Genomic DNA, 17,485 nt, shown 5'->3' with positions numbered 1-17,485 from the left:
ATCTGGATTGTTTTGTGAAGTTGGTGGTGCTCTTAAAATGTTAAAGGTTACTGATGATGTAATAGAATTCATCTGCGAAGGTCTGCTTTTTGGATTATCGAACAATACATTTTTAGTCTATACTCAATGGTATAAGCAGGAGACGGGGACCCTGATGGGGACCCCCGACTCCTGTACCTATGCTAACATCTTCCTGGCAGTATTTGAAAATGAGTATATATATATATATATATATAACAGTAAAAATCCCTTTTCGCAGTTTATTAAAAGTTATAATCGTTACGTAGATGATATTCTCGTAACATGGTCAGGTACACCACAGCAGTTTCAGGAGTTTACAGAGTACTTAAACAAAAATACGGTGAACATGCAGTTCACCAATCAAGTCGGAGATAATACGTTAGAATTTTTGGATATCAGACTAATTATTGATAATAATCACATAGTCACAGAAGGGTACCGAAAAACAGTGGCAAAAAATACCATATTACATTTCCAGAGCTCACACGGGTTATCAACTAAAAAGGGTATTCCATACGGACAATTTGTCAGACTCAAAAGAAATAATAGCAACTCTATAACTTATTCTCAACAGGCAGATGACTTCGAGACAAGGTTATTAGATAGAGCATATCCTAAAAAAATGGTAAAAGAAAGTAGAAAAAAAGCTGACAGGCTAGATTGAAATACCCTACTAAAAAATCGCAGAAAAGAAAAAAGAACAGAAGAAAACCGCAGATTTACCTTTGTATTTCAGAATTCTCCTATGAATCAGACCATAGAGAGAGCAGTAAGATGAAACTGGTTCCTCCTAGAGGTAAATGATGACTTGAAAACAGTAGCCGAGGTTTGCCTATAAACGAAATAAAATAATAGGTGATACCATAAAAAGTAATAAGCAAGCTAAAGAAAAGAATCGCACCTGGATAGATGATTTCACCCCAAAAGGGAGGTATAAATGCAGAAATTGTAACTTCTGTAATTATTGTTATGAAACAAAAAATGTCCGAATTGGCCCGATACAGCACATAATAAAAGATCTTATAACATGTAGGAGCATCTAGGTTACAAGCACATGTAAAGGTACATGGCAATGATCCCCTATGCTTACGCTTCCTAGGCTTGGAAAGAGTTATGTTCACAGGTGGTGAACGACTTGATCAGAAGCTGCTCCGAAAGGAGACACTCTGGATCGTTAGGTCAGGAGCCACGGGAAGTATAGGGTTAAATGATCGCATTGAACTAACAGCATGTTTCTGAGACTTACCTTCTATCTGCCCGATCACGTCAGAACACACGTCAGCCACGTCCTGGCAGGTGATAGGTTGAGGTAGATTGTACACCTGTAAATATTCCACAATCACTCAGTAACTAACATGGCCGGAGGAAGCACGGTGAACCGTGTGAAACGGAATCTGTTGCCTGTTTGTCCCCCCACTGTACATCCCTGCACCCCGCATCAGTGAGTATGCTATTGTACTGCTAATGCAATAAAGAAGAAAGAAAAAGTGGTGAGTCTGCCGGTCCATCTTTCATCATGCTTCTATCTCCTGTTGACCAGAGCATCACCACATTCACATAACAATCCAGATACACACATCGAGTCTACTCCACAGACAGCAGTGCCGCGCTTCTTGTATAAACTACTTAAATCTTCGGACTTCTGTAAAAATATATCTTGTCTGGAATTAATGCGCTTCAATCTAATGAACTGACTGACTGTAGGGGCTGCTATCCTTCATCTTTTTAGGATGAGAGCTTAAATAGTGTTGCAAGGCATTTTTTTGCTATTCCTTTCCTAAAGCCTTTTGTAACAATTTCATTATTTTCGATCGATATCTCAATATCCAAAAATTCTAATGTAAGCCTACCATACTGATGTGTAAAAGTCATGTTAAATTGATTGGTCTTATTGAGATATCCAACGAAATCCTGAAATGTGTCTTCCCATACCACTAGGATGTTGTCAACAAAGCGTTTGAATAATTTAACTTTATTTATGTATGGATTTTGTGTGGTTAAAATGATCTCTTTTTCTAGTACAGACAGAAAAAGGTTGGCAAAAGTACATGAGACCGGAGTCCCCTTTGCCGTACCCTGTCTCTGTCTGTACCAGGTACCCTCATATTGGAAGACGTTATTTTCCAAAATAAACCTCAAGGACTCCTCTATGAAGTCTATGAAATCAGATGATTTTACTTGACCATATAACACCTCTCGAATCGCCTGCACACCCGATTCGTGGGGGAAGCTGGTGAACAGGGTCTCCATATGTATAGAGGTGAGATGGTATCCTGTCTGCCAATGAAAATCCTCCAAAATCTCAATGAGGTCTCCAGTGTCCTTTTAAATATGTTGGCATTTGAATCAACATGGGGGAAAACAGCCAGTCTAGATAACTAGATAGTGCCTCGGTCACTGAGCCAATCCCTGCCACTATAGGGCGACCTGGGGAATGGCTCAGCGATTTGTGCACTTTAGGTAGGATATACCAGTGTGGATGCTTCGGATATTCTGGGAACAACTTATTTGCTGTGGTTTCTGATAATACCCCTTTTTCTGTGTATATTTTTAAAAGTGTTTTTCTGTCAATTTATCATCAAATTCATTTGTTGGGTCACATTTTAACTCTTCATACACCACAATGTCCCCAAGTTGTAGAGCGGCTTCAGTCTCGTAATCCTCTCTATACCAGACTACAACGGCACCTCCCTTATCCGCTTTGGTAACTACTATTTTATCATTGTTTACTAACTCCCTCAGAGCATCCAGCTCCTTTTTGGGTAAAGTAGGTTCCACCTGCGGGTAAATGAGTGCCTTTGCTTCTCTAAGGATAGCTTTGTAGAAAATGTCAACCGTGCTACCAGGTGCAATTGGAGGGTTACATTTGGATTTTGTTTCCTTTTGTAAAAGGCTTCACTGTAATGACTTCTTCAGGGTCTTCTAAATTACTTGTGGGGTTATTTTCAACACTACTCAATTCTTCTAACATCTGGACCATCTCTAAGTCTTCTACAGTGAAATCTTTTATCATGGAAAACCCTAATTTACCAATAACACATGGAACATCACCTTCCTTAGTCGATTTTTCTGCTGCTGTACTGTTTTCATTCGGACCCGAAAAACATTTTTTAGATAGATTTTTCTTATGGCTCTATACAGGTCTATTTCAAACTGTATGGGATTAAACGCTTCTTTCATACTAAAATTAAGTCCTTTACTGAGGGCACTAACACAGTCATTAGACAATGTAATGTCCACATTATTGTTGACGCCTACTTCCTTGGTTCCTGGACCAGACAACCATTAAACAAATACTGGAACATTCTTCTTCATGACCCCTTCTTAAAAAATGATATCCCTCCGAACCCCAATATCACTTTCAGGAGAGCCACTATTATTAAAAATACCCTAGCCCCCAGTCGTCTGAAAGAAAAAAAGAGTAGCAACACAAACCCAGGCAAACAAAAAAATCCCGGCTGCTTCAAGTGTAATCTGAGAACTTGCAAGCTATGCCAGAACATTACCAACAGTACCACATCTATCACCAGTCGCACAACTGGTGAAAGTTTTACCATAAAGACCAGAATGGATTGCTCATCTACATACATAATTTATCTACTGGAGTGTATGTGTGGACTCCAGTACATAGGACGTACCATTCAAACATTTAGAAGTCAAATCAACAAACACAGGTTCAACATAATACAAAATTTTCTGAAGCACAGCGTATCCCGTCATGCCACCATTTCTCACAACAGTGAAATGAAGGATTTCTAAATCCCCGCCATTGAACAAATCCCAGAAGAAGCAGAGGATAGGTTCAGTAGACTCAAAAAAAGAGAAAACTACTGGATCTTTAAAATTAACACACTGAGCCCTATTGGACTTAATGAATGCCTGGAGAACATAGGCATTTAATCCCATCCTACCACTTAACCTGCAATCTCTTCCTACTGGACTCAATACCTTAATATGCATGTACCTACAGCCTGCTATTTCATCTTTTGAAATAACCATAATTACTCATCAAATAGGATCCAGCATTAATAGGAAACAGCCCTATAGCCCTCTCTCCTGCTGTAGTAGATGTCTTCAGCCACTCTTAGATGGTCTGTTACTACTGTTACACACCCCAACAGTTAGAGGCATCTATAAGACCATCCTTCAGCTGACATACCCAGCCTCTTATCAGGATCTTGACATCAGGTCCACAATCACCACCACTGTGCTACTTCGTGCACTCTGTAAAAAATCATAATTACCCCATTGATCTTTACTTCAATTAACTTAGTGATACGTTATCACATCTTACCCGGAGAATAGACTCATATCCTGCATCCCCCTCAGCAGCAGGCTGGGACCCAGCAGCCACTCAATATTTTTACTATGCAGCACTCCGAACCAGTGGGCATGCTGGGACCTACAGTATGTGCACACCAACACAGGAGGGCGCTAAGACTCAGCGGCCACCCAGCATGCCCGCAACGCAGAAGCCCATCAGTGGGCAGTATGGGACTTGTAGTATGCGCGCATCTCGGGACATCCTGTATGCGCACACTGTCACACAGCTCATCGTTACTTACCTAGTGATCATTCAGCACATCCCAGCGAAAAAGATCTCGCTACATCAGCGGGCAGGCTGGAACCGATAATATGCACACTGACAGCTGATCGCTGTCGACTCAACGGCCACCGAGCGCATAACTCTGTGCAGCGCTCCACATCACCTTGCCTGCCGTTACCATTACATTTTCCTGTTTTCATCGAACTGTTAGAAAATCATAATAAAAATCAAAGGACAATATGACACTATGGTATATCGTATATGAATATGCTTTTAAATATGAAAATTGTTTTATTTTATTTTTTATTTTTTAACTGGCAATGTTTGATGTCACGTCGGAAGTCAGAAGTACCTGCCCATTGATGTCACTAACAGGTGGCGCCATTTTATGCCTTTTTAAACCTGTGTACCTGTCTTTTCTATGTCATGCCATAACCACATTGAGAAAGAGGTTGCCACCTCGAAACGCGTCTGTGCTCACTGGCTAATAAACATTATCTTTCAACATCACCTGCTTGGACTAAGTCCCTCCACAGTGGATCGCGCCAGGTACCTGGAATTTTTTCTTCATTCCTACACCTACAGTTGATTTTACAGAGGCCTTGTTAAAAATGAAAGAAGTGATCTGATTGGTTGCTATGGGAAACTGGGCAACTTTTCCTCTGCACAGGTTTTGATAAATCTCCCCCATACAGTTTTGCTACAATTGACATAGGATCTCTCTACACATGTATTCCACAGATTGCAGGAGTCGATTAAGTAAGGGAATTCTTACAAGCAGCTGTGAAGTCTCCAGAATACATTATGCTTGTAATGGGATTGCTAATGTTTATTTTAGTTAGCTGCTTTCTGTTTAACCCCTTAAGGACTCAGCCCATTTTGGCCTTAAGGACTCAGACAATTTAATTTTTACGTTTTCATTTTTTCCTCCTCGCCTTCTAAAAATCATAACTCTTTTATATTTTCATCCACAGACTAGTATGAGGGCTTGTTTTTTGCGCGACCAGTTGTCCTTTGTAATGACATCACTCATTATTTCATAAAATGTATGGCGCAACCAAAAAACACTATCTTTGTGGGGAAATTAAAACGAAAAACGCAATTTTGCTAATTTTGGAAGGTTTCATTTTCACGCCGTACAATTTATGGTAAAATTGACGTGTTCTATATTCTGAGGGTCAATACGATTAAAATGATACCCATTATTATATACTTTTATATTATTGTTGGGCTTAAAAAAAAATCACAAACTTTTTAACCAAATTAGTACGTTTATAATCCCTTTATTTTGATGACCTCTAACTTTTTTATTTTTCCGTATAAGCGGCGGTATGGGGGCTCATTTTTTGCGCCATGATCTTTACTTTTTTTTGATACCACATTTGCATATAAAAAACTTTTAATACATTTTTTATAATTTTTTTAAAAATAAAATGTATTAAAAAAAGAGGAATTTGGGACTTTTTTTTTTCGTTCACGCCGTTCACCGTACGGGATCATTAACATTTTATTTTAATAGTTTGGACATTTACGTACGCGGCGATACCAAATATGTCTATAAAAATGTTTTTTACGCTTTTTGGGGGTAAAATAGGAAAAAACGGACGTTTTACTTTTTTATTGGGGGAGGGGATTTTTCACTTTTTTTTACTTTTACTTTTACATTTTTTTTTACACTTGAATAGTCCCCATAGGGGACTATTCATAGCAATACCATGATTGCTAATACTGATCTGTTCTATGTATAGGACATAGAACAGATCAGTGTTTTCGGTGATCTTCTGCTCTGGTCTGCTCGATCACAGACCAGAGCAGGAGACGCCGGGAGCCGGACGGAGGAAGGAGAGGGAACCTCCGTGCGGCGTTATGAATGATCGGATCCCCGCAGCAGCGCTGCGGGTGATCCGATCATTCATTCAAATCGCGCACTGCCACAGATGCCGGGATCTGTATTGATCCCGGCACCTGAGGGGTTAATGGCGGACGCCCGCGAGATCGCGGGCGTCGGCCATTGCCGGCGGGTCCCTGGCTGCGATCAGCAGCCGGGATCAGCCGCGCATGACACGGGCATCGCTCCGATGGCCGCGGTTATGCACAGGACGTAAATGTCCGTCCTGGTGCGTTAAGTACCACCTCACCAGGACGTACATTTACGTCCTGCATCCTTAAGGGGTTAAGGACAATTAGTTCTTTTAAAAAAACGGGGATGGTGATGTAGACTACAGTATCCTGTACATTTGCAAATATATTTCTTGTGTTACTGGAGTCCAAAATAAACTTTTACCTTTGTAAAAGACATCAGGTAAACCAAGTTGTATGTGTAAGATATCTTTGTGGTATGGACGAGTACACAAGAAAGGTTTAACCAATTTGTAAGTTACTTCAACAACCAAAATGGGATAAACATGCTATTTACATCATATTTCAATGATTCAATAACCATTGATTTTTAAGATGTGACTGTTTTTGTTGAGGATAATAATGTTTATACAAAGGCAAACCTTAGTCACCCTACCTGTACTTACATCATAAAAGTTCACATAACAGAAAGAACATATAAAAATGGAAGAAAAAGATAGGAGCAACCTAATTTAGAGGGGGAAAAAACACAACAAAATTCAAGTTCCCTTGCTCTCTGTAACTCTCCTGTGCCTTTGTCCAATTTTTAAGCTGAATCTTCAATAAAGCTTTAAAGTTTTTTTTAACAAAATTCTGGTGAGTGCTACTATAATATATATATATATATATATATATATATATATATATATATATATATATTTTGCATAAATAACAAATATGTACCGTATTTTTTGCCGTATAAGATGCACTTTTTCTTCCCCAAAACTGGGGGGGAAAAGTCGGTGCGTCTTATACGGCGAATACACCCCCTATCGCGGCGGTCCCTGCGGCCATCAACGGCCGGGACCCGCGGCTAATACAGGACATCACCGATTGCGGTGATGCCCTGTATTAACCCTTCAGACGCGGTGATCAAAGCTGACCACTGTGTCTGAAGGGAAAGTGACACTAACCCGGCTGTTCAGTCGGGCTGTTCGGGACAGCCGCGATTTCACCGCGGCGGTCCCGAACAGCCCGACTGAATAGCCGGGTTAGTGCTTACAGGACACCGGGAGGGACCTTACCTGCCTCCTCTGTGTCTTCTCCGTTCAGGGATCCCCTGTATGGCCGGCGCTCTCCTTCCTCGTCATCACGACGGAGAGCAAGGATACCCGGCCGGCAGCAGAGACATTCCGGAGCGACGGGGACGCGGCGGCAGCGATGGAGTGACATCCAGGGCAGCGGTGATGGGTCCGGAGCGGCGGGGACACGTGAGTATTACCTCCTATGCAATGGTCTTCAATCTGCGGACCTCCAGATGGTGCAAAACTACATTTCCCAGCATGCCCGGACAGCCAACGGCTGTCCGGGCATGCTGGGAGATGTAGTTTTGCACCATCTGGAGGTCCGCAGGTTGAAGACCACAATTGGGTTCAAAATCTTAATTTTTTTTAGATTTTGCACCTATAAATTGGGTGCGTCTTATACGCCGGTGCGTCCTATAGGATGAGAAATACGGTATATACTACAGAGGTATGCACATTCTGTAGTATATACCGTATATACTCGAGTATAAGCCGACACGAATATAAGCCGAGGCCCCTTATTTCACCCCAAAAACCCAGGAAAAGTTATTGACTCGACTATAAGCCTAGGGTGGGAAGTACATCATCCCCCCATGTCAACATCCAGACCCCTGTCATCATCCCCCCCCTTCATCATCACCGCCTGTCATTCCCTTCAGCCATCAGCTGTCCGGGCATGCTGGGAGTTGTAGTTTTGAAACCTCTGGAGGTCCGCGGTTTAAGACCACTGCGGCCTTCGTCATCATCCAGACCCCCCCCTCTTTAGTTTTGTACTCGCCTCCCCTTGGTTGGAAGGAAGGGTGAGCTGGTCCGGGCCATCTATGCTGCAGGAACTGTCCGGTGGGGAGGGTTAGTTGTTCCGTGCATTTTCACCGGGGGGCCCTCTTCTCCTCGCTCCGGACCTGCCCCGGACTAGTGACGTTGCCTTGACGACAACACACAGGGATGTTCATGAATTTTTGATAGAAGTAATTTACAAATCTGTTTAACTTTCTGGAGCCAGTTCATATTAAAAAGAAAATACTCCTGGAATACCTTTTTAATATGTTTTTACCATGGTGGTTATCACTACTCACTATTGCTTGTTTCCTATATCAAAACATGGCTTATTAAGAAGCACATTTCTGTACTTATGTTACCATTCAGAGCTACCATTCAATTGTGTACCTAAACAATGGGACCCAACTATGGAGCCAGATTGCTTCTTGCTTGTTTTATATGTTGAAACATTGCTTCCAGATAGGTATAGTTCTGTACTTTTTGCCTGTCAGGGCCAGTACAGTAGTGTACCTAGGCCATATGGCCCCATATTAAGGAGCCACACAGCTTCTGAGCATTACTGTACATGCTTAGTGTCAGTGTGTGTAAGCTCTACATGAATCTTTTTTGTAGCACAATTTTACAAACTACTAGCACTACTAGATTGTTTATATGGCCCTGGCTGCCTAATAGGCTGAGGAAATGAATGCCAATCTCTAAGATCTGAATGTGTAATACAGCCCTTACTGCAACAAACCCCAATACTACAAATATGACAACATTAGGCAAAAAAGGATCATAAAGTAGACCAAACTATATTATCAATTTAAGGGGTGCAATTTAAGTCAAAATGCTATCTTTACTATAAATACCTCAATGCACAATAACAAAACTGACTATGAGCAAAAATAGAGAGTCAGGAATGAAGGTAAAATGCTTTTAATGTGATTGATTACAGCAAACAATTTATTATTTGAAGTGGGATTGTTTCTTTTAAGACAACATGGCTCATTTGCAAGAATAAGTCAAAATCAGAGAAAAATATGATGAAAGCAGAAATCTACAAAACAGTGGAATTCTGTTAACCTTTTTGTTGACATAATAGCAAACATTTTCTGCATTTGAGACATCTGAATTATAATTACAAAATGTAATAGTGCTGTTGATCAAACCTAAGAACTTATGTATTACAAGAGTAGTCACAACATTTTATTTGCATTTGTGAAAGGCCCAAGTTTTTTTTCTGGATGTGAACTTTAACATTGCAACAAAAAGGTTAAATGTTTTGTGTTTATAGTCAATTGTACAGTATCATGCAATTGTTCTAATGTTCAGACACAATATTGCAGAACATTACTGTACTATTTGTGAAATCATATGTTGCCTTCTGGTGAATTTCGGGATGGTCATAACGCAAAGTTTTGTTTAAGCATGTTTATATATCTGTCGAACAATGGCATTAAGGGAAGCACAACAAGTTCTAGAATACTTTGATATAGGTGCATGCAAGCATAAAAAATAGACCCTCACTTTAAACATTAGACACTTACGATGAAGGCTTTAACTTGTGAAGGATCTGTGTTAAATGGCTTGCTTTAAACACAAAATGTCACACTTTTAATCTTCTTTTACTGGTTGGAAAAAAACAACTTAGAAAGCAAAATAAAAAGAATCTTCTATATGTGTGCCCTCTGTTAAAAAAATAAAAATAAAAAAAAAAGAAATATTTATTACAAAATCATTTTCTATATGTATAATTAAATTCAATGTAACCACATTTTTTTTACACAGATATATATGTATTTGACATTCCAAACATATGTTAAGAGAATGCAAAGAAAGTTTTAAAAAACACATGGGACAAAAAAAAGAACACTTTATACATTGAGGAATGGCACCCAACATATTTTTCTATGTAGGTGCCTATTGGCAGCAAACGGTTTGTTTAGCATTAATTAGCCCTTACAAGGTTTATAGAGGTCTACCCATTATAGGCAGGCTCCAACACACACACAACACATAGGAAGAATTTAAAAGCTTCTACAATTCTAAAACATAGTATTAAGAAGATATAATGTCAATGTAAAAATGTAGCAATGGAATATAGCATAAAGCGTATGGGTTATATAAAGCACTTTTAGGTTATATTCCCGGTGCTGTTAAAATACTCACAAATATGATCCTGTGGTGGGTTTAGGTATTTTACAGTTACTAAATATCACTTGCTCAAAGTCAATCTGCAATCTATATCATATATAAAATGTAAAAATTAAGGTGTCATATGTATTGTTGAATAGGCAAAGTAACATTGAGCATTTAACAGATAGGTCACTAAAATGTTATTTAGCTGATACAATTATTGATGGTATCACTTGTGGGGTGATACATCTTTGCTATCCATCTAAAGATGAATACCATATACTTTTTTTATTATAGACTTTACGGAAGCACACTGAATTTTTACAGTTCAGCAGTGTATGTAGTGCAAAAAATGAAGTTACCAAAACTATCCCATACAGCTAAGGTAAGGGTTGACACTTCTTAATAAAATAGCAAATAGTTATTGTTACAGTAAGTAACAGAAACAGATGCTCTCAAGATGTGCTCCCTCTATTGATCCTAAAACTTAGTGTCCCTGTCATTTCACAAAACTGTCACTAGACATATCCAAAAATGTCACTAGACTTATCCAAAGTTTTTATCGGTGAGGTCATCAGACTCCCAATGATCATTGGAACAAGCCGGGAGAAGACTGCGCACTTCACTCCCTCGTTCACTGTGATCTCTGTCAAGTTGCAGAAGACGTACTCCATTATAAGTCCATTCGGCCATCTGCTGCAACTGGATAGAGATGGCAGCCAGATAGGAAGTAAAGAGTGCAACCGCACACTTATGTCTAAATGCCAAGAGCCCAACAGATCAATACCTTTTGACATGTCTCCATTGACATATAAAACATTTTGTTAAATGACAAAGGCACTTTAATTTTCATTGTTTACCTAATATAAGTTAGTGGAAGCGCATCTACTGTGTGTGCGTGCTAATATCACAAAGACCGCTTGAGACTGTAGGAAAATAAAACACAGCCTATAAGGAGTAAAGGAAAACAAGCCAGAGGTACAAAGTACCTAATCCTCCATGTTACCCCATAACAATAATAAGCATAAGGCAGGAACAAACTGTAATATGAAATTATGGACAATTATGGAAATTATGGACATGCAAAATGGTTGCAGTATCTTTCCAAGAGATTCATTTCAGAGTGAAATCATGATAAAGTGTATCTATTGGATTTGGAATAGTGGCTCCTGTATTAAAGGGGTACTCCAGTGGAAAACAAATTTCTTAAAATCAACTGGTGCCAAAAAGTTAAACTACTTCTATTTAAAAATATTAATCCTTCCAGTACTTATCAGCTGCTGTATGCTCCAGAGGAAGTTGTATAGTTATTTTCTGTTTGACCACAGTGCTCTCTACGGACACATCTGCTTGTGTCAGAAACTGTCCAGAGCAGGAGCAAATCCCCATAGCAAACCTTTCTTACTCTGGACAGTTCCTTACACAGACAGAGGTGTCAGCACTGTGGTCAGGCACAAAAGAACTACACAACTTACTGTGGAGCATACAGCAGCTGATAAGTACAGGAAGGATTGTTTTTAATATAGAAGTAATTAACAAATCTGTTTAACTTTTTGGCACCAGTTGATTAAAAAAAAATATTTTTTCCACTGGATATTTTTCCCTTTAATATTGGTCACAAACTGACACTCGACAGATGATGGACTGCCACAATGTATACACTTCATCATGATTTTGCTGTGTAATAAATCATAAATACATTTTTGCATATGAAAGTTTTGGACTTTTGTATCTGGGTCCTTGTCTTGCTGGCACCCTATATTTATTAGACTTGGAAGGACTGCTTTCTGGTTTTCATTTTTGTATTATAAAATTACCTATCAGTTCAAAAAGACAAAAGATGCTTTCATGAAATATGAGCAGTCATAAAAAGATAAGGCTTTGTATACATTGGCAAATTGGATTGACAAGTACGGATAAAAAAATTGTAATTCATTTATAACATTTAAAATCTTCCTCCCATTATACAACAGAGCCTTTAAAGGGGTACTCCGCCGACATAAGATGTGTGATTGTGGGGTTCCGGCGCAGCACCCCAGTCATCTGTCAGCGGAGTGAACTCTGCTCCGTTCTGGATGAATGGTGGCAATGCCACACCCCCTCCATTCATGTCTATGGGAGGAGGCATGACGGCTAGTATGTAGCCATGACATAGACATGAATGGAGAGGGCATGGCGTGATCTCACAAACATGGAAGTTCCAGACACCGCTTTTGCCGGTCCCTTTGGATAGGGGATAAGATGTTTTTTCAGCGGAGTACCCCTTTAAAGAATCGTCTGAATGTAACTTACAAAAATTAGTTATCACAGTGTCCAAGGCTGGTGTCCTGGCATATCTGAAGACTGTCTAGTTTAAATTTAGATCAACTGTTAGTTGGCTTACTTCAAACCAGAATCATGCACTAAACTGTTGGTGCTTATTTGGTGTATTTTCTGCCCCCTTTTCCCAAGCCACTTCCTTTGTATGGCTCAGTAGAAAAGCATATGAAAATGGTCTAAAATCAATAATTAATGTGTCATGGAAGACAGTTTGTAGCGCAAATGCACACTGCATTCTTCACCACCAGGAAAATAGATAATTACTCGTCCACTCCACTAGACCACCAATGGCTGTAATAAATTGATGAAGTCAGGTCTGTCAAAATGAGAATGATTGTATATAATTCTCTAAACTGGTTAATAGAATGCGGTCCTGATTGTACAAACATCTGAAAGGTGATATCAGATAGAAACAGCCTCTTAATGCTTGGCAGGGTAAAGGGAAACAGGATCTAAAGCATGTAACAGAAAAACAGAGTTCTGACTCCTACGGTATAATGAACCATTCTGTTTGTTTTTAAAGGGGTACTCCAGCATTAGGCTCCTTTCACACTATGAATTTTTCCGTTTAGGAACTTCCGTCACTACAGCTGCGAAACCCGGCCGTTACAAAACCCCTGACGGCCGTGACTAAATTGCATTGCAGCCTATGGGGTTTTGTAACTGTCCGTTTGCACCCGTATATGCCCGTAATTCATTACGGGCATTATTCAGTGACGGGACATCGTGACGGAAAAATTACTGCATGCAGTAATTTTTCCGCCACGATGTCCCGTCACAGTATAACGCCCGTAATGAATTACGAGCATATACAGGTGCAAACGGGCAATTACAAAACCCCATAGGCTGCAATGCAATTTAGTCACGGCCGTCATGGGTTTTGTAACGGCCGGGTTTCGCAGCTGTAGTGACGGAACTTCTGACGGAAGTTCCTAAACGGAAAAATTCATAGTGTGAAAGGAGCCTTAGTCTAAGAAACATGAAAAAGACTGCAGGCTTATTAGACACATAGCAGTAGTACAATAATAATCCTCTATTCTATCTAAACACATTGTTGCTCTCTATGTGCTCCTTCTTAATGCAGCAAGAGTGGACTTGCTTCAGCAGCAATCCATGTTGGTATTGGGCTATCATTTCCTTCATGCACTGCTGATATATACACTATACTGATTTCCTATATTTCCCTGGCTGCTGAAGGGGAAAAAACCATACTCATGCCTCTTCTCCCCTCCCATTTAGTGCTGCTATTATGGCCTGCATGAAGGAAGTGCCCCAGTGGCATCATTGTACACTTTGCTTAACATTCTGCTTCCAGGCACTGACCTCAACCATTATGTGCACTTGTCCTTACCTAACCTGTGATAAGCCATTGTATGGCTGCAGTGTGCGCAAGCATATGTGACATCATTGGGGTACTTCCCCCGAGCAGTCAGGATCAGGGCAGTGCTGAACAGGAGGCGAGCAGAGGGGTGAGATTTGAATGTACTCTCATTCCTTGTCACAAAGTAATTTTGACGCAAGGCTACAAATCACTTTAAATATTTGATGTCATGTTAGAGGAAAACAAAAAAATCTTTCTTTTCCTGAAACTTCATGGCAAATTTCCTTTAAAAGCATAGAGTAGGAAATGCAGATAAGATTCTTGGAAAGGTGTCAGAACACTGGATAACACTGTTTGATGAGATGTTTGACCTACTGATGGGGCTCGCTTTCTGAAATCCTGCCCACTAGTTTTTTTTGTTTTTTTAAATTAACTTGATCACAGATGTTTGTACACATTAATTGTTGATAAACATTGTAAATATGTAAAAGTTGTGCTTTTTAATTATGTTGGATGTAATGCCATACTGTATAACTGGGTTTATCATAATAACACAATATAAAATATGTAAAAATGTGCTCCATTTTGTAAGCAACAATAAAGTGTTAAAATTCAATGGACCTAATCTATGACAGTCAAGAAGACAAGAACTGGGGGTGTTGTCCAAAGCAATTGATATGATCATGGTTCACATTTGTAGACTTGTTTAAAAAAAATAGAAAATCTCCAGTTCTTGTGTGTCTTTGTTTTCAGACCTATTAAAATAAATCTCATTTTGTTGATGCAATGGAGGTACACTAACTTTGATCTTATATTATTTTAGTTAAATAATGATTTGAATAGGTTATATTACCTGTCCTGCTGCAGAACTTCTAACCAGGCATGACATTGTTATTAGGCCGCATTCACATCTTATTTTTCAGATACATCCAAGTTATACATTTGGATATCAGCACATTATGCAGATGTATGTTTTGGTAAACTTGTGACCAGTTTAATGGACCAAATATAGTCCACTAGTCTGCAACTATGATTAAAACCAATTAGATGCTGTTGAAACGCATTGGTGCTGCTCATTGATGACATGTGTGTTGTTATATGGATTTTTAAGCCTAGTTATAAATAAAGTTTGAAGAAGTTGTATGCTCCTGAGTGTGTAGAACCTGAATCGTTTGCAGTATTGTAGTCTGCTAGTGACTATGTTCCGTCCATTTACTAAACCTATACTTTTTTAAACCTATACATTTGGGAAAACATGATATCAGTGGGACCTTGTTGAAGAGGACCTGTGGCCAACCCCCAAAAATTAGATTGCATTAAATAGCTCAGGGTACCAAGAGAATTGGTCAGAAAACATTTTACAGTTTCTTGATATGCCCTTCCATTCCCGAGATATGTGGGTTTATAATTTGTGCGGCTATTAGGGAATCACAAAACATTTTACAGTTTCTTGATATGCCCTTCCATTCCCGAGATATGTGGGTTTATAATTTGTGCGGCTATTAGGGAATCAGTCAGATTGACGTGAAGATAATTAGGCATACACACCCCTAAATATAAAATATTCACACCACTTGACCGTATAATCCCACCCATCACCTTATATTCCCTGATTTGTCAAACTTCGGAAACAGAAGGATGTATGAAGAAACCATAAAATGGTGTGTAATCAGGACACCCTAAAGCTTTTTAATGACAGTAAAATCCCATTTTTGGGTGGTTGGCCTTAGGTCTTCTTTAAGGCTAGGTTCACATCTGTGTCAGAGGCTTTGTTTGGGGCTCCCGTTATAGAGTACATTCAGCACTGGCGAATGAAGCCAGACAGACTGCTGCACAACAAACAAGAATGAAGACTAACAGACCCCTGTGACTTTAATGGAGTCATTTGGTTTCTTCTCACACATGTCATTTTGCTGGAGTCTGAAGGGCATGCAGCATGCAGTATTTTTTGTGCCTTTATTCAAATGAATTCTACATCAAGACTGTGATGTAGATGCAGTGAACCTTATCATATACAAAACTTTATATCTTTATATATAACTAAGTCAAATATTGCATGCATGCAATTTGCACACACAGCAGGAGAGGCTTATGCTGTTCTTACTCCCTTAATAATACTGGAGGTTAAAAGGGGAATGGCTTAAAGGGATTATCCAGGAATCAAAAAACAGACTTAATTTCTTTCAAAGACCGCGCCCTGTTTGTCTTCACTTTGGGTGTGGTATTACAACTTGGCTCCATTAACTTCAATAGAACTGAGCTGCAGAACCACACCCAACCTGGAGACAGACAGGGAGTGGTCTTTGAAAGAAATTAACTCTGTTTTTCAATTCCTGGATAACCCCTTTAAATGAAAAATTTAAAAAATATCTGTCCTTTCTGAAAAGCATCCAGGGTATTAATATAATTTAGAGATTCATTTTTAGACACCTATATTAAAAAAATGTGTTCCAATAATAATGTACAGCATTTGTTAAGGCTAGTCAAATTAGTGACTAAGCTTAACAGATCTGACATCTTTTGTATAAAAATGGAAGTAGCCTGAAAATGCTAATCAATGAATTACCCAAATGGGTATCTTGAAAATGGCATGCTGGATATTAATAAATATGAATTTTTAAACATAGTAAACAATATGTTTTGTAGTCAATATGTGTTCTATTGTAGGTTTACTTGGAGTTTTTTTTTATGGCTATAATCATGTTTACTCCGGTTATAGTGTGCTCTAACAGGAGGCTACTGTAATACTGCAATGCCACTCTTTTTTTATTACAGTCTATTCATGGGGGGGCTGCTGGCGTGATTGGATGGGCCAACATAATCATCGCACCATTTTGCTAACATGTTTGGTACTGATTAAATATTATGTAAATATGAGGAGACTAAATGTTTGATAATACAGAGAACGGGTTGCGAATGGGAGTACGAACAAAGTCTATGTTATAACAGTATAACATTTTACAAAGTCATCTAAAGCAAATGCCCTTTTAGATTACATGACATTTTCAGAGAGCCATAGCAGAGAGTCAGTCTCAAAGAATGGTTCTGGTAATGGTTCATGGTACATGGTTGGCCTTTCATTTAAATGGCATGTAATACTGCAATTCCTCCACAGGAGTAATTGGAGACAAACCGCTGATTACTCGCCCAGCATACTGTTCAAGAAACCTATCTGGGCTTAGATTTACACCATCTTTATAATATTGACACTAGACCCTAATAGCAATTTTTTAATTG

Source organism: Hyla sarda, chromosome 10 (assembly GCF_029499605.1).
Source record: "Hyla sarda isolate aHylSar1 chromosome 10, aHylSar1.hap1, whole genome shotgun sequence".
NCBI classification, from domain to species: Eukaryota; Metazoa; Chordata; class Amphibia; order Anura; family Hylidae; genus Hyla; species Hyla sarda.
Note: the sequence above shows the minus strand (reverse complement) of the source record.